Source organism: Ambystoma mexicanum, chromosome 6p, assembly GCF_040938575.1.
Source record: "Ambystoma mexicanum isolate Mex_15411 chromosome 6p, UKY_AmexF1_1, whole genome shotgun sequence".
NCBI classification, from domain to species: Eukaryota; Metazoa; Chordata; class Amphibia; order Caudata; family Ambystomatidae; genus Ambystoma; species Ambystoma mexicanum.
Genome location: NC_090935.1, coordinates 817,982,810 through 818,007,084, shown reverse-complemented (window position 1 = coordinate 818,007,084; position 24,275 = coordinate 817,982,810). Strand labels below are relative to the sequence as shown.

Genomic DNA, 24,275 nt, shown 5'->3' with positions numbered 1-24,275 from the left:
TGGATATGTAGTCTGCAGTGTAGATGCTGTTGATTCTCAGGAGAGTAGTCTTCACTGCGAATTAAAAAAACAAAATCAATTACTTTGTATGTTTGCAGCAGTGAAGATACTGCAGACATTACTTGTGCTTCTTTTGTCAGAGGATTGAACTTTCATATTTCAACCCAGTGCACGTTCACATTTCACTTCACTCTGTGCAGTCTTTGCATAGTACTTGCAATATGGTACTTGAAAGTCCTTCAAAATAACTAAATCTTGCATAGGAGAGAGGTTTGTAAGCGATAGGGCAAAGTACTAGATGGGGAAACATTTTGTACTTGTTAATGAAAAGCACAATGTCAAAAAATCGGGAGACCCTCAGAAGGATATGTGAGCACTACAATCGGGAGCGCTTACTATTCTCATACGATCAAATTGCAAGTGGCATTACTGTAGGCCATACAGAGTACAGAACTCTGACATTTTCACATACAAAATTGAGGTCTGCCCTAAATAGGCATGCTTGCAACGTATGTACAGGTTATGCGGAAGACAGTAAGCAGTTGTGCGATTTGTGAATGACAAATCGGCAATCTTGCACTTTAAAGGGGGAGCGTTGTTATGTATTCCCTATGGAAATTTAGCCACATTATTTTTTCTAATTTTAAATCATAAGGTTTCCACATGTTCTCTGATTAAAATATACTTACCTGTACTCTATACTGATGCATGTGGACATGTATGGAGCTGTACGTAGAAATTTGCAGTCCTTGCACAGTAGCTTGTGAAGTAGGTGCTTTGCAAAGGTATGCGACTTCCATTCAGAATCATCAACAGTAATTTTGAAGTGCGCAATGTTGATGACAACAGAGTTAAAATTAGCAATGTTCTATGTGATTGGTGGATGATTGTGCGACCGCTTAGTTGTGTCCAATGAAGGACTCGCTTTGGTACCGTTGTAGAAATGGTGGAAGGACTGGGTAAGAGTTATGTGCCGCACGTAGGCAACGCATGTCCGCTGATAGGGCGTGGCACATATGGGTTTCTACAGCAAATCCTGTATGGAAAAGCGACTTTAGGCATCAGCCAATCAGATGTACACATTACTCTTTTGTGTGGAAAGATGGTGCGCGCACTGAAGATGGCAGAGGTGGAGAGGGTCAGGGTTTTGATGCTTGGAGACATTGTTGTGAAAGGCTTACAACACTATGCCGAGAGTAGGCATGTGGCACACCATTTCGATGTGCGAGGAGTGGAGGTGGTGTGGAGTGCTGACACTGATGCCAATGCTGCGGAAATTCTGCAAGTTTGTAGAGACATGCGTAGAATGACCACTCCTCATGTGGTACTTTTGCACTACGGTGCTTGCTGTTTGGGATACCTGAGTTCACGTACTTTGTTGGCAGATTTGGCAGAGTTGGTTGAAGCACTCATGACCATCTTCCCAACAACGAAAGTAATTTTTTATGCTTTACTCCCGAGAGTACAATGGAACAACACTTCTGTTTTCTGTCCAGATCAAAGCATCGGGAGGTGTATCAATAATCGCGGCATGCGTGCATTCATGCTATGAGTTGGTATGTTTTTTTTGTAGCCACGATAACATTGCTCCAAGCAATACTTTGAAGGAGATGGTGTAGCACTATCTTCTTTGGGAAATGCAATGTTCTTTTGGAACGTAAGGCTTGCTTTAGAGAAGGTTCTGTAATGTTTGCAAGCGTAAAGCAAGGACAAAAAATACAAAAAAATACATAAAATACCAGATGACTGTACGGTATCTGGCCAAACATTTAAAAAAAATGGCTCTTTTCAGAGCCTACCTTAAAGGGGAAAAAGGGGAATAGTACTTTAATGTACAGTCGTCACGCTCTGATCCTGTACATGTCTCGAACATGGTGGTAGTTAGCAGCCAGCTCATATCACCACCTGGATTCAAGGTTAGAGCTGCATGTAAATGAGATTGAGCGGAGCTAGGGATTGGTCCATAAAGTTCAGTAGGTGTGTTCTGACCGACGTACTTTAGTAAGACTGTCTTCTCCTTCACAGGATTTTGGGAGACTCATGGATACATTGGTTGAAGGTGCATGCAGAAAGCTGCAGTTTATCTACAAATCTCGGATTTCCACAAGTGGAAGTGCACTGGCATGGTGTGCGTGGCATGAGATGGCTGTACTTGGTACCTCTTTGTGTTACTTTACTGACAGAGCGTCCTCCAGATATACTGATCATTCATTGTGGAGGAAACAGTTTAGGCCATGTATCTGGAATTTCTTTGCAATTTGCAATGAAGGAAGGACTCGTGAAGCTCATGGACATGTGTTCTTCTGCGTTTGGTCCACAAATGGAGAAAGCGAGACGCAATGTGAATAAGGCTGTGTGTGCATTTTTAAGAGATGTTGGCATGTCCTCTTGCCACAATGAAAACCTTTTGTTTCACAGCACTTTCATTTTCCGCAGAGATGGAGTTCACCTCACATATGCTGGCAATCAGATTTTTCTTCGCAATGTACAAAATGCATTGCAACCTCTTTTTCAATCACACTAACTTATCTGACAATCCATTTTCCCCAATCCACTGTTTTTGACCCACACAACACACCACTGAAAGGCTCTTTTCAGAGCCGCCACTTACTCCCAACGTACATTATTGCGTTTGCTCTGCTTGCACCCTCCCTTTTTTCCTCTACGACTGTCCGCAAACTTTTTCAGAACTCCACAGGGGTCTATGGCTGTCACTTCATAGTTCTATTGTTATAATGAGAAAGGCGGCTCTGAAAGAGCCTTTTCTGTAATTTTTGTTGTTTTTACGTTCATTGCTTAACAGCACACGGCACACTAGGAGAAGAGGCGAAAGGAGGGTAAGGAAGAGACACCAGCCACAGGGATAAAAAAGGGCAACTGAACAGAGAACGATTTAGGGTGAGCTTTATTTAGGTAAGGAGCAGATCTTCTGGTGCTCGGTGACTGCAGCCTCAAAAGCACTTCAAAAACTCTCCCCCCTGCAGAGTACTGCATCACAATATGTGCACACTATTGTCACCTTTGAAAGGTAAGGGTCAACAGCATTGCAAATGGCTTTTGAGGCAGCTGGAGGGAGGCGCTCCACCACAGGAGTGTCTCTTGTGGTGGGAGGATCAGATACCGAGGATGCTGTGGAGGAACTCAAACGACTACACTCTTCACATGGCACCACCTTGCGAATGTGCGCAGTGTGGAACGAAGTGAGGTGTTGCTTCATGGTTGTTGTACCAAAACTGTACGCTCCAAATCTCCCCCGACTCAACACCACCTCGCACTGGTTACACTTCACCAGGTTTGCATGTGCTTTTGGTACTTTCCCATAAACGGAAAACAGCCGCCACACCCATGACTGCTGCCGAGTGCTCCTAGTGCAGAGTTCCTCCACTTCATTCTCTTCCTCCTCTTCTTCCTCGATCTCTACATCCTCAACCATATATCTCTCTGCAGACCCTTGGTGATGTGGTGGTGGTGGCTGGTTTGGGGGTGGTGCAGAGTAGAATGACCCAACAGCAGCCATGAAAGCCATACCGATTAGTTTCCTTTTGGTCACTACAGCAGTAAAGGCAACACACCTCAATCTGCTATAGCTAGAAGGACAATGAAGATGCGCTCGGGGGGGTGGCCTTTTGTAGGGGTGCAGGGGTGTGCCTCGTGGCCGTCTTCATCCCTACAAAACGGTAAACAAATTTTACACAGCAAGTCCTGAGGTGGCCTATTGTTTGGGATGTGTGAAATTATATTTTTACACTCTACAATACTTTGCCTTGTGTCTACAAGTTCATTTGTATTGTTGCGGAAGCACACCAACCACAGAAATGAGTCCCCATGCTCAGCGTAGGTGCAGTCACATGATGACGTCCTCAAAACATCCGCCCCAGTAATGAAAGCCCCCTGGACAGCAAATGCAAAGAATCAAATGTGCGCATGCGCACAAGTGTCCTACGGACAGTGTTCGGGTTCTCAAACTACTACAAAGTGTGACACAAGTGAGATGGACAGTTAGGAACAAGTGCAATGTTTGCAATACTTACGTTTCTACTGCGCACGTGCACGCATGCTATGTTCACTGTACGGACAGTTCCAGTGTCCTTAGGACAACTCCATTTTGTTTGCCTACGAACTTGCCAGCCACTGTGCCTGTTCTATGGACGGCACCATCTTGGCTGCGCCCCGATACGGACCGCTATACTGTCCTTCACACACTCCCATTTTCCTCATTTACACCCATTCCGGACATCTGGTGTGTTCTACAAACATGTATTATCTCGTTTCCAAGTGGTACGCCGAGGTAGTATATCCTTTGGACACTCCTTTCTGTTTATGTACGCACAATTTCAACAGAGGGTGCAGTCACACATCACATCCGTCTTACTTGACATTAGACAGCACCCACATTCCATTGCTTGAGGATAGGTGGAACAGGCGCGCTGTTCGTGAACATTTTACGTCTTTTTTAAAAAAATTCTATACGCAAACTCTTTCTCTACAACTACTGTACAAAAACATTTCAAACACACACACACATTATTCTAAAGAAATAGCGGGGGAAGCGGACACTGAAACAAATATGGGGGAATTAGGATTCAACACGGCTGGTTATGAGGAGAAGATTTGTGAGGGGAAGAAGGGATGGATATTTCGTCAAAACATCTATTTTCCTGTTCAAGGTTTGGGGATGGTTCACTAGGGAATGGAGAAGCAGGGCAGGTGCAGGTGGAGCAATGATAATGAACCTTTCCTCTCACACAGTCCTCCACAAACTCCCGTAAACTTTGAAAATTGTCATTCAATATATCCCTTTTCTGCTCTATCCTTTTTATCCTGTCTTCTTCTGTCTCGTTTGTTGCCCTTTCTTCTTTTCTTTCCTGGTCTGTTAAAAAAAAATACATAAGTTGAATGCCTCTAAAATACTTTTCACTATTTTGCATGTGCAGAGCACTCGGTACCATTATTGTCGCTGTCTTTAGACATTTCCTCATGTGCAAAATACTTCTCCATCCACTCCAAAGTACTAGCCATTTCTGAGTCAAAACCACAGAAAGAAATTAGTATTTTTGCACCACATACCACAAAAAAAACATCACCCATATAAAAAAAAGACCTGTACTCACTCTTTTGCTGTACTGTCCCTTCATCCTACTACATCCGTTCACTGTCGTTCCAGGCTGCCGAGTGATTACGCTGGAGGCATCCTTTCTTTTTTTATGGTACCATCCACTTTATTCTACATGGTTATTAAATGTGTTGTTTTCTTTTCCCAGCTTCAGGTTTCCATATTTACTTATTACTACTTATAATATCTTTATGTCCTTCTTCTACGTTGCACATTTTTTGGTAAGACAATAATACATTTTCAGCTATCCCCCGCCTCTCTGGGTAATGTTGATGCTGTCCAACCCCGTCTGCAAACAGGCACTCAGTCTGTATGTTCTATGTTAAATGTATGTCAAGTACGTAGATTATGCTACATATCTCTCAAAATCACATGATTACAGTGTATATTCTGCTCAACGACTTCATTGCCACAATTTCATGCTTAAGTTCCACCTTCCAAAAACCTATAAAATTCCCTACAAAAAAAACTTTGTAACGGGGATGTTATGGTTAAGTTGCCCTCCCAAAAACCAGTGAAATTCACTACAAAAAAAACGTTGTTGAGGGGACATTATGGTTAAGTTGCCCTCCAAAAAACCAGTGAAATTCACTACAAAAAAAACTTTCCTCCTCCCCTTTATGCTTCAAATTAAAACCGAAAACCCCCTGAAATTTGACAGTTATGGTAAAGTAGGCCCCCAACCCTGCCACCACCCATGTGCAGTGCTAACACTAACACCCAGAACATGAAAGATGTCATCTCAAATGTGAATGCTGACATCAATGACAACATCACTTGTTTATCCCCCTTTCTTTTCCTTCCCTGCCATACATATATATGTGCATTCAGTAAAAAAAGTCACTAAAGGAATGTTATACTTCTGCAACCAAACACCACTGCACATTCCTCCATTATAGTAAGCTAAGCAACCATAACTAGCACCATATAACTGCATATTTACATTTACTTTTCATGAAAAGTCTGTGCAAGGGATTTTTATTGTAATGTTGATAAAAAAGTGTCAAGGATCATTGGAATAAATATCATGAAGTACGTAATGCCTTAAGCAATGCATTGATACAATATACTGACAAATATACTACTTTTTGAATTTTTAGTTCCTGACTGATACTAGCCTAGATATGCCAATAAAGGAAAAAAGAGGGAGCCAGACATGTGATTTGATCAGTAACGCAATCAACGACATTTGTGATGTCATCTTTGATGTCCTGGGTGTTAGTCTTAGCAGAGCACAGTGGTGGCGCGAGTTATGGTTGCTTAGTTTACCATAACTGGCGAATTCCTGGGGTTTTTTGGTTTTATTTGGAACCATAATGTCCCTGTAACAACGTTTTTTTCACTGAATTTCATAGGTTTTTAGTAGCACAACTTAACCATGACGTCCCTTTAACAACATTTTTTACTGAATTTCATAGGTTTTCATAGGTTTTTAGTAGTGCAACCTAACCATAATGTTCCTGTAACAGAGTTTTTTCACTGAATATGCATATATAGATAATGTAAATTTGATAAATGTTTACTAGGGCGCCCTTAGTTTATATACATATAACATAGAACATACTGAATACCCTACCTGCGCTAGTGGGTCTGATATCCTCAGACCATGTGGCTGTTCACGGACAGACTCGGACAACATTAACACTATCCAAAAACTCAGGGGGCATCTTACATTGTTATATCATCCCAACAAAACACTAAACATGTTAAAAAAGCAGCACATACTTACATTACATTCAATAATGAATTAGAAGTGAAAACTGTATATTTAAGACACAGAAATGTCTAGTACTTTGGAATGTCTGGAAGAAAATTTTCCTTGTGATGAAATGAGTAAAAACAGTGATACTAATGGTAGATACCACACTTCTCTTTATAAACCAATTATTACCCATTACTTTATGTGTACTTACAAATTATTTTTTTAAACACACCATACAGACATTAAAAATAATACAGAAACAGACACTTTAGAAAATCATCTGCAGCGATTGCAGCAAAAAATGGATCTATTAAAAGAATAGAGCACTCAAAAATATGTTTGTCCCAAGTGTTCAGGCATGTGCTTCTAAACATACGTTGATCAATCGTACAAACATTTCCTATGCACCTTACCGTGGTTTTCCTCTTTTTTGAACATGCAAAATCAGGCAAAGGGCGCAGCCTTTTTGTGATAATCTTATCCGTTGCCGTATCGCCCAAGGTGGACTGCCCTGGCGGCACTAATTCATATGCCCACCCCTGATGCTAATTGACAAGGGGGGTCCTGGGAGTCTCTCTGCCAGACATTAGTCCTGGTTCTTTGTGAAAGATAGTGAGCTAAAGACTCTGGGTAAGTCTCTCGTAACCAGGACTAATGTCTGGCAGAGGGACTCCCAGGACCCCCCTTGTTAATCTGCATATTTAAGTAACTTGGGTCTCACCCTAAGTTACTAGGGGAATCCAGACGTGGACCCCTTGATCACTATTCTTAGAGAGGCACAGATCCATCCTACTGATGAGGTCCAACCAGACCGAAACACGTGTCTGGGGGTTTCTGTTGGTACTCTTGTTCAGAGGAGAATTGCCTAGCATTTCGGTGCTGGACTGCCCCAGGGCAGGACAAAAACTGATATGTTTGGGATATTTCTTCTTTGTGAAAGATAGTGAGCTAAAGACTCTGGGTAAGTCTCTCGTAACCAGGACTAATGTCTGCCAGAGGGACTCCCAGGACCCCCCCTTGTTAATCTGCATATTTAAGTAACTTGGGTCTCACCCTAAGTTACTAGGGGAATCCAGACGTGGACCCCTTGCTCAATATTCTTAGAGAGGCACAGATCCACCCTACTGATGAGGTCCAACCATACCGAAACATGTGTCTGGGGTTTCTGTTGGTTCTCTTGTTCAGAGGAGAATTGCCTAGCATTTCGGTGCTGGACTGCCCCAGGGCAGGACAAAAACTGATATGTTTGGGATATTTCTTCTTTGTGAAAGATAGTGAGCTAAAGACTCTGGGTAAGTCTCTCGTAACCAGGACTAATGTCTGGCAGAGGGACTCCCAGGACCCCCCTTGTTAATCTGCATATTTAAGTAACTTGGGTCTCACCCTAAGTTACTAGGGGAATCCAGACGTGGATCCCTTGCTCACTATTCTTAGAGAGGCACAGATCCACCCTACTGATGAGGTCCAACGAGACCGAAACACGTGTCTGGGGTTTCTGTTGGTACTCTTGTTCAGAGGAGAATTGCCTAGCATTTCGGTGCAGGACTGCCCCAGGGCAGGACAAAAACTGATATGTTTTGGATATTTCTTCTTTGTGAAAGATAGTGAGCTAAAGACTCTGGGTAAGTCTCTCGTAACCAGGACTAATGTCTGGCAGAGGGACTCCCAGGACCCCCCTTGTTAATCTGCATATTTAAGTAACTTGGGTCTCACCCTAAGTTACTAGGGGAATCCAGACGTGGACCCCTTGCTCACTATTCTTAGAGAGGCACAGATCCACCCTACTGATGAGGTCTAACCAGACCGAAACACGTGTCTGGGGTTTCTGTTGGTACTCTTGTTCAGAGGAGAATTGCCTAGCATTTCGGTGCTGGACTGCCCCAGGGCAGGACAAAAACGTATATGTTTGGGATATTTCTTCTTTGTGAAAGATAGTGAGCTAAAGACTCTGGGTAAGTCTCTCGTAACCAGGACTACTGGCAGAGCGACTCCCAGGACTGCCCCTTGTTAATCTCCACCCATGATGCTGACATTACCAAACCTAGTGATATTCTCTGCCTATCTCCAGGACGTTACTGGACAGCGGAGCCAAACGCACCTAGTCATCACCTACGTGATAACGTTACTTGACGCAGAACCTGGAATATCAACACACATCATCTCACAATACAGCACATTCAATTTTGAATATAAAACCATACTTTTAAAGAAAATAGCAAAACTGTACAATTTGTAAAGTACTTTTATTTCACAATAAATGCTCTGAGAACATCCGGCGATTGACATTTTCAAGCAAATAAGTAATTTTTTTCATTATTCTCGATCCACAAATGTTTATTGTGAGTCACGCAGTGTTCCTTTTGGGTATAAGAAGCGCATTGGATGCACTGTGAATCACAAGGCTTTGGCATCAGCTTGGTGCTAGGCCACCGTGAACAATGTCAGGTTGCTGGTACCGCATAAGGGCATATCGGCCCATGGCGATCGTCCCAAAAAAGAGTCACTGTGATCCACCCATTCACGTGTATCCGCATCTGACGGTTTAAAAAAAATTTCAGTTGGTACCCGGAATTGATGACAATCGCAGAAAGGCAGGATGTAGCTGTTACAACTATTGATAAACACGGACGTGAAACAATGGGAACACAGAGAAAACAACGTGGAAAGTACTCTTCAATTTGCCTCAGAAGTTAGTGCTATGGAATATGGTAAGCTCGAAATGGGATGCAGAGGATGACGCTACAATCAGGGAGCAAGCTAAGGCCAAGAAGAACACTTAGACAGATTTGAATTAAATATTAGCGTTGAATTACACGTTTGTGGAACCTGGGGGAACCCACTAGTGGACTACACGCTTCTCGATGCTGGACGTCCCATGTGCCCAGGACAAAGCCAAGTACACACACAAATTGTAATTACGTGTCGTTGCAATATGCCACAAACAACAATCAAGTACATGTAAGCCACCAATACTGGTCGGCGAATGATAAGTTGAATAGTTTGTCTATAAAATCGTAGAAAGTAAAACTTACATAATATTCTGCATTTCCATTCTTCGGCGTAATGCAGACACTCCGTTCAGGTCAACGAATTTTCATAAAATCAAATTACATGTTCCTTTGTCCAGTTTTGGAGTGGCGAACCTTTTCATATTTGAAAGTGTTACATCCCTCCCTTCATGCATTCCTTTCGGAATCCTCCCTTTGTTTCAAGGTCGAAAAACAATTGAACCTTATACTGTGTACGATGCGTGGGTTTGCTCAGCTCGGAAACAAAAATTCAACGCGGCTGACCTTCACTCAGAATGAGAGCCAATAGACCTTCAGACCATAGTGCCATTACAAATATTTTTGAAAAACATGAATTGTTTGCTACCATTCACCAATGCGGGTGACATTTCTACTGATTTATTTTGTTTCTCTGGAGAACTTTGCACTCGGCCAGCGACTCCCAGAGCCAGGCCACACCACCTATCAGCTCAGCCAATCTCCAATTCACATGGCAAATCATGTAAACATTTTTCAAAGGAGCAAGTCTCGATCCCTGACAAAATGTGATTGTATGAGAATGTCCGAGCAAACCCTGCTGCAACCCCCTCTGGCCAGGCCGCGGTCCCCTGATCCCAATGACTGCAGTCATATATGAGAAGCCTATAATTTGCACACGTGTGTTTGTACTATCCCACCTTCGGTTACTAGTGAGATGAACGGTGTGGGGGTCTTGCCACCTTACAAATACAGACACATATTAAATACATAATAGTAATGCAGATGGTACCAAAAACAACCTCAAGCTAACTGGATTCACAGATGGTAAACTATCACTAGCTAAGAAAACCTTCACAAAAGTAAGTATAATCTACCACGCAGGAGCCACAGCCAATGCAGGTCCCTACACTGCATATATAAACAATAAGTGTGGTTGGGTCAAATATAATGATAGCAACATCATTGTAAAACAGAGAATGAGAAGGTCTGCGACGTACCTCAATAAAGCCCACCCTATATCTTCCTCTCTCCAGCTGCTGAGGACAAAAAACAAAACTATTGTCCCATATTGCCCAGGTACTAAACCAGAAGAAATAACCTTGGCATTTGGAAGTATTTTCATTACTGCCTGAACCAAGTGTCCCAAATCTGCCAACAAAGTAGGACACTGACATAGCCCAAATGCAAAGCACCACAGTGCAAACAACTACATGTGCAATGTTTGCCCTGCCCATATATCCACAAACTTGTACAATTCCCTGCACTTTGAAACCAGGCACAGTGCTCCACACCACCTCCACTCTTTAAACATCACAATTGTTTGCCACATTCCTACATTTAGCATACTGATCCAAACCATGCACAAACATAACTCCAACAACCAACACCCTGACTTTCTTCACCTCTGCCATCTTCACTACACACAGCCTCTTTCAACACAAACCACAACCTCAACATGTGATTGGCTGATACCTAAAGTCCCCTTTCCATGCTGCATTTGCTCAGAAACCCTGGATGTGGCACGCCCTGTCCGAGGACATCCGCGGAGCGCGTAACACTGGGGCAGCCCTTCTACCTTTTCCACTTCACTCTCTGCACCATTTCCTCATTGGCTACTCTTAAGCAGTCACACAATCATCCACCAATCACATCCAATAACTCTACATCTAGCTCTATCATAACAGATCAGCACTTTAGATGTACTATTGATCACTCTCAGTACAATTTGGCTGTCACTGCAACTGACCTACATCAACAACTACTATAAAACTCCCCAAGATTTCTACTTGCAGATTCATGCACATCCACATGTATGAACACAGACTACAGGTATGAATATGTTCTACACAGTACATGTACCGCTCTTCTAGGAATACATATAAACAGAGTAAATGCCACTTACCCTGTATAAACTGTAAAAGAAACTTACTGTCATTTCTCCCATCTGCTATTATGAAGTGTGTATTGCAAAACTGTCTGCTCTCCAAATTTTTCTTTACTCACACAGCTATCTATGAAAATGTTATTTCATATTAAAAGATGGGAGAAATAACAGTAGAATTATGAAAAAGGCTGTCCAGTGTGTTATAAAATTACACACAGCCAAGATGAGTACAGGCATCTTCATTCAAGCACACACATAGACAATATTATTAGAAAGACTCCCAGCACAAACAACACCACTGCCTCTATATGAAATCATTCTGCTTTATTTCCCTCACATTCACAAATGCATACATTGCATGCTTTTCTGTACAATCTCTGCCATTTACCCTGAAAAAATAGCAAGAAATTCATATGATTATTTATTCTCTTAACATCCAATAACATAACATTAAAAAAACAAGTGTGCTCTATATGTTTACTATTATACTCATTTGTAAAACATATTCAAATCACAGATTCTAAATAAAATATACAGGATGCACATAGGCAAAGGAAAGTACATATGCATGCTATGCTCAGTTGTAAGGTTGTAGGAAAACACTACTACTACAAAAGCAAAAACAACAATGTCTAGATTAACAAAAGTGCAATAAACACACATATTCACTAACTTCTTTCTTGTACAATTGCCGTGAAGACCGCTCTCCTGAAAAGCAGCAGCATCTGAAATACGAACAAGGACTTAGAAGAAACCTACTCTTTCCATACAGAAAAAATAAGTACAATACTAACATAATGTTATAACTGTTACTCAAACACACTAACATTTTAGTATTGTAGAACAAAGAAGTGTATTAACCCTTTTCCATTAGATGTAGTATTAGTGCTTCCCCTTACCAGCTGCCTAATTTATATTGTCACCTGAAGCCAGGTATAGCCACACAAAAATACAACAATACCCTTCCCAACTTGATGTAGCTGCCCATTGCATAGTCACACACCTCCACAATCATCCTTACCATCATACTCAGACACTCATGCACAAAGCATGCATACACTGCACAGCAGCCCAACCCAAACTTTCTTTTTTTCTCCATCAGATTCCAAAGAATGGCAATCAAAAAGCAACTCCGTGGAAAGCAACGCAGAAGTAGAGCAAATCAAAATAAAAGTGCCCAAAATAAGCATCCATCTCTAGCAGATTTTGTACAAAAAGTTCAAACAAAACAGCTAATACAGTCATTAAGCGAAACAAAGCAAGCTTCCAGTACAGAAACTTTGCCTCCTCTATCAAAATATAAAACGAAACAGAAAGTGATTCACAAGACTTCAGCTACCACTACTGCTAGCGCTGCACCTTTAAGTCTTGATGTAGTGGCAAGTAACCATACCAAAAAAAATATTTTACATAAAATGTTCTACCACAGAGAACTTCAGATCCTTATAAAACAGGAGAGAAATCATGCACAACCCTTAAACCCTACCGTAGAAAATGAATCATATAAGCTCTCATAGACAGAGCAATCCTTCTCAAAAGGAAGTTATTTATTTTAGTTTTAATCAGAATGAAACCACTAACAAAACTAACTACTAAAGAACAAAAAAGACTTCTCAATAATGGAATATCAACAGAAATAGCTTCTTAAACATCTGTGGAGGTGAATGGAGTCACACCACGAGTACAGAACCATATTTTAATGAAGAAGCATACAAACAAAAGCAAACAAACCTAATTGCCATACACAGCAGTGCTCAAGGGTATGAAAAACTTAATAACACCATTATGGAACAAGAAGCTCTGCTCACAAAAATATCCCTAGAAAACTCAATATCAGCTCTCCATTCTACTGAACCAAATGGCCATGCACGTCAATGTGTAAAATTGCCAAAAAATCTTTCAAATCGTTACGCCTCAATCACCATTTAAAAAGCAACGACAAATTCAAAATGAAACTACTACAAAATATGGATGCCTGTCCAGTGCACAAATAGATAGGATTACAAGGACATTCATTAGCCTGCGTTTCAGGACCTTTTTATTTGCAAAAGCACTATCCAACATATCAAAATGATATCAACACATCATTCAACTATAAGAAATCTGGTCCATAAACTCTACTATGCTAAAAGTCCTGCTTTAACACTAGCCAATTTAAATAACAATGTTCTACATGGTACAGCCAAACAACTACTCGAAGAAATAGAGCATATCCAGAGAAAATATTTTGGAAGTGAAAGCCACTTACAAAATGCATTGGCCCTCATTACAACCCAGGCGGTAAGCGGAAAACGATGCAGGTAAATGAATACCGGCATCGTTTTCCGCTAGGTCCGATTATGACCCGCGAAAGTGCAATTAGCGACATCGTAGTTTACGGTTCCGCTAACAGCATCAAGGTCGCGCACGCGCGACCCACCATGCCGTAAATACCGGCATGGCGCAAAGCTACGCAGATCACAAACCAAACGGACATGCCCCTAACGCCATCGCCAAGGCCGTAAAGTACCTTACCGCCATGGCGCTAATTCCGCCATCGCGAACCAACCGTAAATGGCCATGTGCAGTGTTCCCAGCTGCCACAGGTGCACAGAATCAGCACAGGTGGAGGCAATACAGACTCTCCCAGTGCAAAAAGAGCACACCCCACCCCTACCAGCCCCAGTCACACTCCACAATGATACCAATAGGACTAGCAATGTTGGGGCACGAGGACCTGATAGCAATGCGAGTGCTACAACTGCAACAACAACAACAACAACAACAACAACAAGCTGCACAGAGGAGACGCAAGAGGAGAAGGAGGGCAAGGCAGGGCCAGCAAGCCCCACCAGCACAGCCAGTGGCACCACACAGGCAGCCCCCAATCCCACGCATCAGAGCCAGTCCATTCAACCCACCGCAGAGCAGATCCACACCCTGTACCGACTGGACCAGGACACCATCACCAACATTGTGCACATGATACACAAAGACATCGTCAGCATGATAGAAACACCCACCGCCATCCCGCCCCTACTGAAGGTCGTGTCCGTGCTCCACTTCCTGGCCACAGGCACCTACCAGCACACAGTGGGCCACTTGCATGGCATATCCCAACCATTATTCTCACGTACACTGATCCAAGTGCTCGATGCCCTCCTCAAGCACACAGACGACCAAATCGCATTGCCACGGTCTGCCCAGGAGATTGCCAACACCAAAGTGGGTTTCCATGCACTAGCTGGCATACCTGGTTGCATTGGTGCCATCAACTGCACCCATGTTGAATTGGTGGTCCCACATGCCATGGAGGTACCATGCCGCAACCGTAAACTATTTCACTCAATCAACGTGCAAATGGTCTGCGACTCCAACAGGATCTTCACACATTGTTGTGCCCGATTCCCCGGATCAACGCATGATTCAATGGTCCTTCGGAACTCCACAATACCACGCTACATGGAGCGACATGCAGGCCCAAGATCCTGCCTACTCGGTGAGTCTAATGTCATGAGCATGGAAATACGAAGTGTGTAGGTGATCAACGTACCAATGCATATTTCACCTGGCAGAAAGGGGGGGGGTGATGCATATGTCACATGGCTGCGACTAGCAGTAGCCAGATCATACCCTGAGGCAGCACTCACGTCATCTAACAACTGTATACATGATGCCTGATCTAATCAGCCCTAACATGTGAATGAAAGTGTACCCCAACCATGACACAACCATCTGCAAGTGCATTGTACGAAATGTGACCACATTGACTCCAAAGGAACGCACCTACATGCACGTCACCAAACACCATCAACTGAAAGGCCTGTCCCCCATAACTGCGCACAAAGGAGGCACATGTAGGACAGGAACATCAATGCACCACTACACAGACAGCAAGACCCACAAACTCCCCCCATTGACACCAGTATTGTTCCCTGGGGTCATAATGAGCAAGACAGCAATGTTGCAATCATGTGAGCTTTGACCTCACAGGACACGTGCCAGGTCACATAAAGTAACGGCCTGAACGGACACAGTGGATGGGCACTCACAAGGCAATTGTCCCCCCTACATTGTGTCTTGGCATGCAAAACAGTACATGAGAGCCATGAACATATACTGGTTGCATAGTGTGAATCCATTACAACTAAATTTGGTGCAAAGTAACAGTTGAATGCAAGACATGGTGGCGCGTCATGTTCAGAAAGCAATCTCATTCCTGACACATACATTGTTGCCCATTTACAGGTGATGCAGGCTATCCCCTGAAGAGGTGCCTCCTTACACCAGTCCGGAACCCACAGAACCAGCATGAGGAGGACTTCAACCGTGCCCATGCACGTACCCGTGTGGTGATAGAGCAGGCCTTTGGCCTACTGAAGGCACGTTTCTGCTGCCTCAGCAGGTCTGGCAGGGCACTCCTGTACCGCCATGAGAAGGTTGCGAAGATCGTCATGGCATGTGTCATGCTACTCAATATGTGCGTCAGACGTAACGTTTCTCTGCCCCCTGACGCAGAACTGCAACCACCTGATGATGAGGATGATGAGGGTGGGGCAGCACCTCAAGGAGGCAGCGATGCACAGGAGGGGCGTGAAATGCATCAGAATCTCATTGACCAATGCTTCTAGCACACACAGCGTGTGCGTGTAACATGTGGACGGCACTTGCGGCACTGTGTGCGTCTGGTATATGAACACTGTAGACTGTACAACAATAAAGCACACATACACAATGAGCAATGTCCACACATTTGGTTTGTGATAAACGAAAAAGTGTATTGTGCTTCTGAAAAGTTGTGACACACCCAATCCCCCCTCCCCCCTGAACACCCCAACACACCCAATCCCCCCTCCCCCCTCCCCCCTGAACACCCCAACACACCCAATCCCCCCTCCCCCCTGAACACCCCAACACACCCAATCCCCCCTCCCCCTGAACACCCCAACACACCCAACCCCCCCACCCCCCTGAACACCCCAACACACCCAATCCGCCCACCCCCTCCACCCAGAAATCCCTGCAAAGGAGTGCCAGTGCCTGTGGTGAAGTGGGTAATGTTTTAATGGTCCACTGGGCGGGCACTATTGCCAGCCCCCTGTCCCGGAACCTGGGGCCCCCCTGCCTGTACTCCTCCGGGTCCTGGATGACCTGCGGACGCGGCTGGATGGGGCCGAATTTGCAGCTGAGGAGGTACCGGCCTGCTCGGTACGCCGTGTGTCCATGATTGTCCGTATCAGTTCACTAATCATATTCCGCACTGCGGCTAGTTCTGTGCATATGTTCGTGCTTGCTGATTGGATGGATGCATTGATGCTGTCAGCACACCTCTCCATGCCTGAACTGGCACCTCCACAATCAGCAACATGCTGCGTTAGGATTGACGCCAGTTGTTCTTGCCTCGCTGATATTTGGTCCAGCACCTGGCTGAAATCAGGCACAATGGAGGTTGCAATTGCAGGCCCAATAGGACTACTCCCCTCCTCCCCTACTCCCACTGGGCTTGGAGTGGCTGGCCATGAACCTCCAGGGGATTGCCCCTGTGTGTCCTGTCCATGCAGGCTACATGGGGACAGGTGTGGGGAGGTAAGTTGGGTGTGGGGGGACCTTCCATGTCATCATCCCCATTCGCCACATCGCTGTCAGAACAGGCTGCGATGGCTGCAGTCTCCCCGACTGTACTGCTCCCCGCAGACACGATCCCCTCAGTGGGCAGCAGTGGTTGTGGGTCTGCCGTGGGTGCCATCATGTCCCTTTCCTCGGGGGGAATTGCTGCCCTGGGCTGTTCGGCAACAGGAATTTTGGCCAGCTGTGGGTTGGCCATGGGTCCAGCAGAGGTGGATGGTTGGTGGCCTCTTCCCTCTGTCCTGGTCTTCTTGGCTGGGGTGGTGCCACTCTTGTCCCTGCTGGTGTCCGAGTGTGAGCCTGTGGTGGATCAGAGGAGGGAAAGTGTTATTGATGGTTCAGCGGACATTGAGCAGGCATTGTGATGAGTGCCATGGTTTAGATGGATAGATGGATAGATGGTGGACTTTGTAGGCCGTGACATACAGGTTGTCTCCCTTTTGGGTGGGTTGAGCATGCAGGAATGTGTGTGCCTGCTGTAGAGGGTACATGCTGCATGTGTGCAGGGTGTGGATCTTCTGCTGATGTGTTGCGTTTGCCATATGGGGCGACATTGTGATTCCCATGTAAGTGTGATTCAGGGTGTTTTGCAAGGCTGAATTGGAGGCACCTATCTGTGTCTCCTGATGTCGGGGCTCCTCTCTCCATTCCGCCAACGCCTTCAATGCACTCTATGCCGATCAATGAGGCACATGTCTCCTCCCATGGCTGCATCGTCTGTGGGGAGTCTGCTCCACCGCCAGTTGCCAGTCCCAGGTTGCGGTTTGCTGACAGTATGCCCCTTACTCGGAGCCGGAGGTCATCCCACCTTTTGCGGCACTGTCTGGCGGTACGTGGGGTGGTACCTACGGCACTGACGCGTTGTGCCATGAGTTCCCATCCTGCTTTTTTCCGGGCTATGGCTGGTCTCATCATCTCTGATGAGAAGACGACGTCTGCCTTCTCCTGCAGCGTTTCTGCCAGCATAGTCAGATCTTCGCGACTGAAGCGGTCCTGCCGCTGCCTGTTGCAGGCTTTTTTAACAACTTTTGGCATGGTTAGGTGAGGAAATGGGTGGGTAATGGGATTCACAGGGTTTCAGGGTCGAATGTGGTGTGGTTGGGTAGGATGGCAATGGATTGTGTTTTTAAAGATGGCCGCTGTGCTCTTTCCCGTTCCGCCGCGTTGACGCTACTTCCGGTTCCGCTTATTTCCGGTGACCGCTAATTACGGTGCCCGCTAATTACGGGGCCCGCTGATTACAGGGCCCGCTAATTACGGTCGGCGCAATGATGGGTGGCGGTAGGTCACCCAGCGCGGCATTCGATGCCAGTAAGGGCTGTTTACGCCATGGCGTACTTTAGATTACCGCCATGGTGTAATGCTCGTGCGCGATGGTTCGGAATATGGCGCTCTTTACGCCATCGGTCCATGGCGTAAACGATGATTACGCCATGGCGGTAATGTGGCTTACTTACCGCCAGGGTCATAATGAGGGCTATTATCTTTACAACAAACTAGCAACTGCTGTAGAAATAGCAACCTTCTATTAAACACATACAAAAAAGAAATACTAAAGTTTAAAAGTACCTCCGCTGAAGTACCAAACCATGTGTGTGTGTTGTCGCAGGACTTTTTAAAAAAATAGCACAAAAACTGTAGACATAACGTACAAAATAGAAGACAATGAAGATTCCAAATGGTTCCAATCAGCTCTATACCTTACAGCAGAAAACAAATACGAAATTACTGTCCCCTTAATACTTTGCAATTACTGCACTGCAAAACTTGACAACAACCAAACACATTTACGTGCTGTCACAAATATCTTGAAATCATTCCCACTACCAAAACCCCTGCAACAACTAAATTTATATGAGAACATCATAATTCAAACAGTGCACCCATTTCAAGCAATAATAAGCCTTCAACCAAAACAGCAAAATTACCTCCCTCTGAATTATTGAAAGGCATTTGTGGCAAAGTAGTTTATTTACCATTAGATCTCAAAGAAAATGTACACACTCATACACCACAATCCAAAATGTTTACCTGCAAGGGTATCTTATGACGCAGTCCGTGTTACAAACTCTACAGTCTTAACTGCATAGCTAGCCAAAACTTCACATACAAACTCTACAAATGAAACAGTACTCAAACTTTTGGGTTGCGGATATTTGATGGGTGTTTGATTCTTTGGGTGTGTTATGCTGCTGTGGTTGTGGCCAGGGCCTGGAGTCTTGGATTCATGGCTAATGGCCTTCAGCCATGCACCCAAGACCCTAGGCCCTGGCCACAACCAGCGCAGCATAACACACCTATGCTACCAAACATTTTGACTGTGGTATGTGGGCTGCTTATAGGGAATATTAATTACAATCAATGCTCTACTAACAACCGAAAACCAACATCATACTAAAGTAAAATAGCTAGTAGTGCATTTATTATGTCTGAGGACAGCTGCGAAGACCGCGGACATGGCGAACACACCAGGGGCACCTGCCACCTAAACAAATACAGTAGTTGACCAATCTCTGACTCCCCAAGCACTCCAGCACATCAACGCATTCCCCAAAATTGCATTTTGCCTCTGTACCCCGCCGCCGGCCATGCACCCAAGACTGTAGGCCTTGACCACAACCACTGCAGCATATCACACCCATACAATCAAACACCCATCAAATATCCACAACCAAAAAGTTTGTGTACTGTTTCATTTGTGGAGTTTGGATGTGAAGTTTTGGCTAGGCTATGCAGTTAAGATTGTAGAGTTTGGTAACAAGCACTGCAGCATAAGATACCCATGGAAGTAAACATTTTGGATTGTGGTGCATGGTAAGATGTTTGCTTGAATGGGTGTGTTATGCAGTGGTGTTTGTGAGTCCATTAATTATATACTTACTGGTTGACTTTTTTGTGGTTGTATGCAATTTTTTCATGACATGGGTAATTGGAGCAGACACTCTTTTTCGATCTCTGTGATAAAAGAAAGATCATATGTTAGATTCGGTAGTTCATAATGAGTGATTGCTTTGCATGATAGACATGTCTGTATTTTTTTACCCTCATATTTAGTACTTTAGAAGTACTATAGTTCAAACCAGTGTACTGCGCTATTTGCTCAGTTTCTTTGATTGTTTTTTAAATCATTGGGTCTGTGGGAAAAAAAATCCATTCTGGATTAAAAAAAACCTATGCTGTGGTACAATATATTTCTTTCATTGTTTTAGTGTTTACTTCTTGTTTCTTGCTAATCTTCTATCTGTTTGCTTGTTGCAGATTTTTTGGGGCAATTAGATACGTGTTGGCATATTCAAACTGTATATTTTGTGTTTGATTTTATTGGTATTTATTTTTCTGTTTGCTTGTTGCAGAATCTTCACGCAGTAAGACAACTGTTGGTGTATTCTAACTGTTTATTTCTTGTTACATTTTAGTGGTATTTATTTATCTGTTTGCTTGTTGCAGAATCTTGAGGCAGTTAGATACATGTTGGCGTATTCTAACTGTGCATAGTTTTGAAGTTGATGTTTTGCTTATGTTCATACAGAGATTACATATTTAATTCTGGTTTTAAGAATATTAAGTAAGCGTGCAGAATATTGGCTGGTAATCTCTGTTTTACAGTAATGGTAGTATCATTACATTCGAACCATCCACCATTATTTTTTATATATGCAGTGTAGTGACCTGCATTGGTTGTGGCTCCTGTGTGGTAGATTGTACCTATTGTTGTGAAGGTTTTCTTACCAAGTGATACTTGACCATGTGTGAACCCAGTTAGCTTAGATTTGTTTTTGGTACCATCTGCATTGTAACATAAAAAGCATTACTATTACGTATATACTATGTGTCTGTATTTGTAAGGTGGAGCGTTTATCTGAATTGCAGGTAGTACATAATGTGCCATGGTTTGAATTTTGTACAAGTTGCTGAAATTGAATGGATTCACAGATAGGTATGGATACACACACAAAGCGTTCATTAGGGACTTGTTCCTGTGCCACATGGCTGCATAGTGTGCATGTATGTTTCCACATGTATGAAATCTGCAAGATTTCATTTATAGGTATGTTTTTGTTTTCCATTACTTGTAGTAAGTACATTAGACATTCTTGTGGATCTTCTTGTTAGTTTATCATGAATTTGACCATTCCAACACAATAGTCCAATTCCTGTCTTATTCCATGAACACTGTAAGTGTTGTCAAGATGGTTGGTTGCATTTCTATGAAGGACTAACATTTGCACACACAATTGGTTTGTACTCTGTAAGTAAATGTTGTTAATAATTGGTGGCAATTGGAATAGAATATTTATTGCTATATTTGTGTAGCAATTTACGCCGGTTGTATTTGAGAATTTGAATGGACCTGACAGTTCTGTGCTGAAGTCATTTGTTTGGAGTGTATGCTGCTTTTTTGAAGAAGTAGTTGAGTTACTTTGAGCAGTAAATACTTCTTTGGTTGTGGTAGTTGATGAAGTATTAGCTTCTTTTACTTTCTTTGGAGGAATTACAGTGAGATCCTGTATCGTTTCAGTTTGAAGTAGTTTTCTTTTACAACATTTTGCTTTTTGTGGACCAGGATAGGTTTTTAGATTGGGGTGTAGAGTGAACGCAGTCTATTGTATTCTAGAATGCATGGAATATCAGCATTTACTTTACTTGCATCAAAGATGATTAGAAATAGTCTGTCAAGTCTATGTAAGTGTGATAGTGCTACATAGCTCATGCCTTCTTTAAAGACTGTGCTACCAATATCTATCAATGCTTTATCTATGGTAAGACCTTGTGATTTGTGAATGGTAACTGCGTGTGCTAGAGTTAGTGAAAATTGTTCTCTGCGTACACACATGTGTTTAAAAAGAAGTAAGCGGGCTGTTCAGCGTCCTATCCTTTTAACTTTTGATAGTTTGTGAAAGAGAATATTTACAAACTGAATGTTGTTGTCAAGTGGGTATGTTTGAAATCCAACAACTGTACCAAGTGCTCCATTAACTAGTCCTTGCTCCACGTTAAGGTTACGTTTAAGCATTACTCTACAGTTTAAAGATAATTTTAATATTTTCTCCAAACCAGCTGTGTTTTCTAAGGTATTTAGTTTTGTTGTGGCTTGTTGACACATGAGTAGTGTCATACCATGTATGTCTAGTTTATCTGTGGAACACATTTCAATTATTGGTTGCATTTCTTTTTTCAACATTGTTTCATTGAATTTTGAACAGCTTGCAAGAGTTCGCATCAAGGACATACAATTGACAATTTTGTGTGCTAATTGTTCCATGACATCAGTAGCACATGTGTTATGGCCATAGAGTGCATGGATGTGCCTGGTTTTTAATATTGATTGTGCTTCTTGAGGTAATATACCAACTCTAATACTTTTTAAAATGTTGGCATATGTGAGGTCTTCAGACTGGTGCATGTTTTGAGTTAATTCTTTGTATTGGAAATGTTGCCAAAGGTTGACATTTCCTATGCTGCCAAGAGTTTTACAGCACAGTTTGTGCCCTAAGGTTTTAAAAATAGGTTCAACTTTCACTGGTGTCAATTGAAAAAGATCTCCGAAAACAATAATGTGTTTTCCTCCAAAGAGCTCTTCGTAGTCTGTTTTTAGTACCTCTTGTAATCTGAGGTGAATCAAAGCGAACATTATGCCATGCTGACCTGATCTATTAGTAGCATTTTCATTTGTTTCAAAACTCTGCGTAGTTCCATTGCAGCTTCTGTAGAAAGTTTATAATACTCTAATTTGTTTTGGTGTTCTACTGGAAGGAGTAGCAATCGGTGTAAAGTGACACCACCTTTGTTGTAAACAGTTAAACCTGTGGGGCAGTTACAACAGCTGACAGTTTGTTGTTTGTCAATTGTTGGAGGAACTTGCTGATGCATTTGATTAAGAATGTTTTGCCTGAACCAGCTTAACCACTCACGTATAGCAGTATAGGTTTGTAGTCTTTGCAGGTACAGTTTTTACTTTCATGTTGCAGGTCATATTTAATTTTGTTACTTCTTGGAAAATGCTGTGCTGTTAATTGTTCAGTTGTGATTTCAGTACAGCAAAGTCTTCTGTAGCTTGTTCATACTGACACATGGTGTTTTCTACTTCTGTCATGGCTAATTATGCCTCATTTGCTATTAGTGGCTGTCCAAGTGGTTCTTGGCTTCCTCTTACAGAAGGTTGATTGCTGTCAGGTGTGTCCACTTCTAGTTGGGTCTGGAGTTCTTCTTCGTGTTGCTGTTCATTGTGCAACATTGTTTGGTACTGTGTAAAGTTTACGTCTGTTATAGTACTTTCATTTGCTTTCAAAGCGTCTTCATAGGAGTTATGCATTTCCAGTAACTCTTCTTCTTTTCTCCATGGTTTAAAAAGTTGTAGCAGGGACATGTAATACAGTTCTTTATGTTGAGGAGTTTTTTTATGACAATTTGATATGATTAATTAAGCTGCATTTGGTAAGTTTCACTAAGCTGCCTTCACAATTTGCTACTCTGTATCTACCTTTCTTTTCATCTGGTTTAATATAATTTTTGTATGTGAAGTTTTGGGCTACGTGGTAGAGTCACATGGTTTCCAAAGTGGTACTTCTGTTTGGGTAGTATGTGTCTAGTAAATTGTTTTTCAAAATGTCTTGATGTTGGGATCATTTTTGGCTATTGTTTCTATGTCCTCATATGATTTGAGAACTCTTTTTCTAGATTTAGCAGGGCCAAGACAGCCATACTATATTGTCAGATTTTCCATACAAGGCAGTACCGGTTTAAAGGGTCTGCAGCTTCATAGCAGCCACATTCCATGAGAGAGCATTTTTATGCCTAAGCTGTACAATTTCTGTGACAATGTTTTGTCAGATGACATATCATCCCAGAGGTCCTGAAGCTCTGTTTTCTCTGCTTTGGTTAAGTAGGCTGTGACATATCGTGCAACTGCAATGGAATTGTCTGCAATGTACTGCACATTTATGTTTGCATTCCACAGGAGGGCAATGATTGCATTGTAATCAT

The 24,275-nt window shown here is 43.0% G+C and overlaps 1 long non-coding RNA gene across 2 annotated transcripts in view; it reads right to left on the bottom strand.

The window, feature by feature from the left end:
• The window catches only part of LOC138510041 (uncharacterized), a 502,670-nt gene that overhangs the window by 151,907 nt on the left and 326,488 nt on the right, over window positions 1–24,275 (bottom strand). The window contains exon 4 of one of the 2 annotated variants that reach the window (XR_011280303.1): window positions 12,335–12,412. The exons of the other annotated variant lie outside the window; for it this stretch is intronic. This is a non-coding gene — a long non-coding RNA (uncharacterized lncRNA). Of the gene's footprint in view, window positions 1–12,334; window positions 12,413–24,275 lie in introns of those variants that run through there. 2 annotated transcript variants of the gene reach the window in all.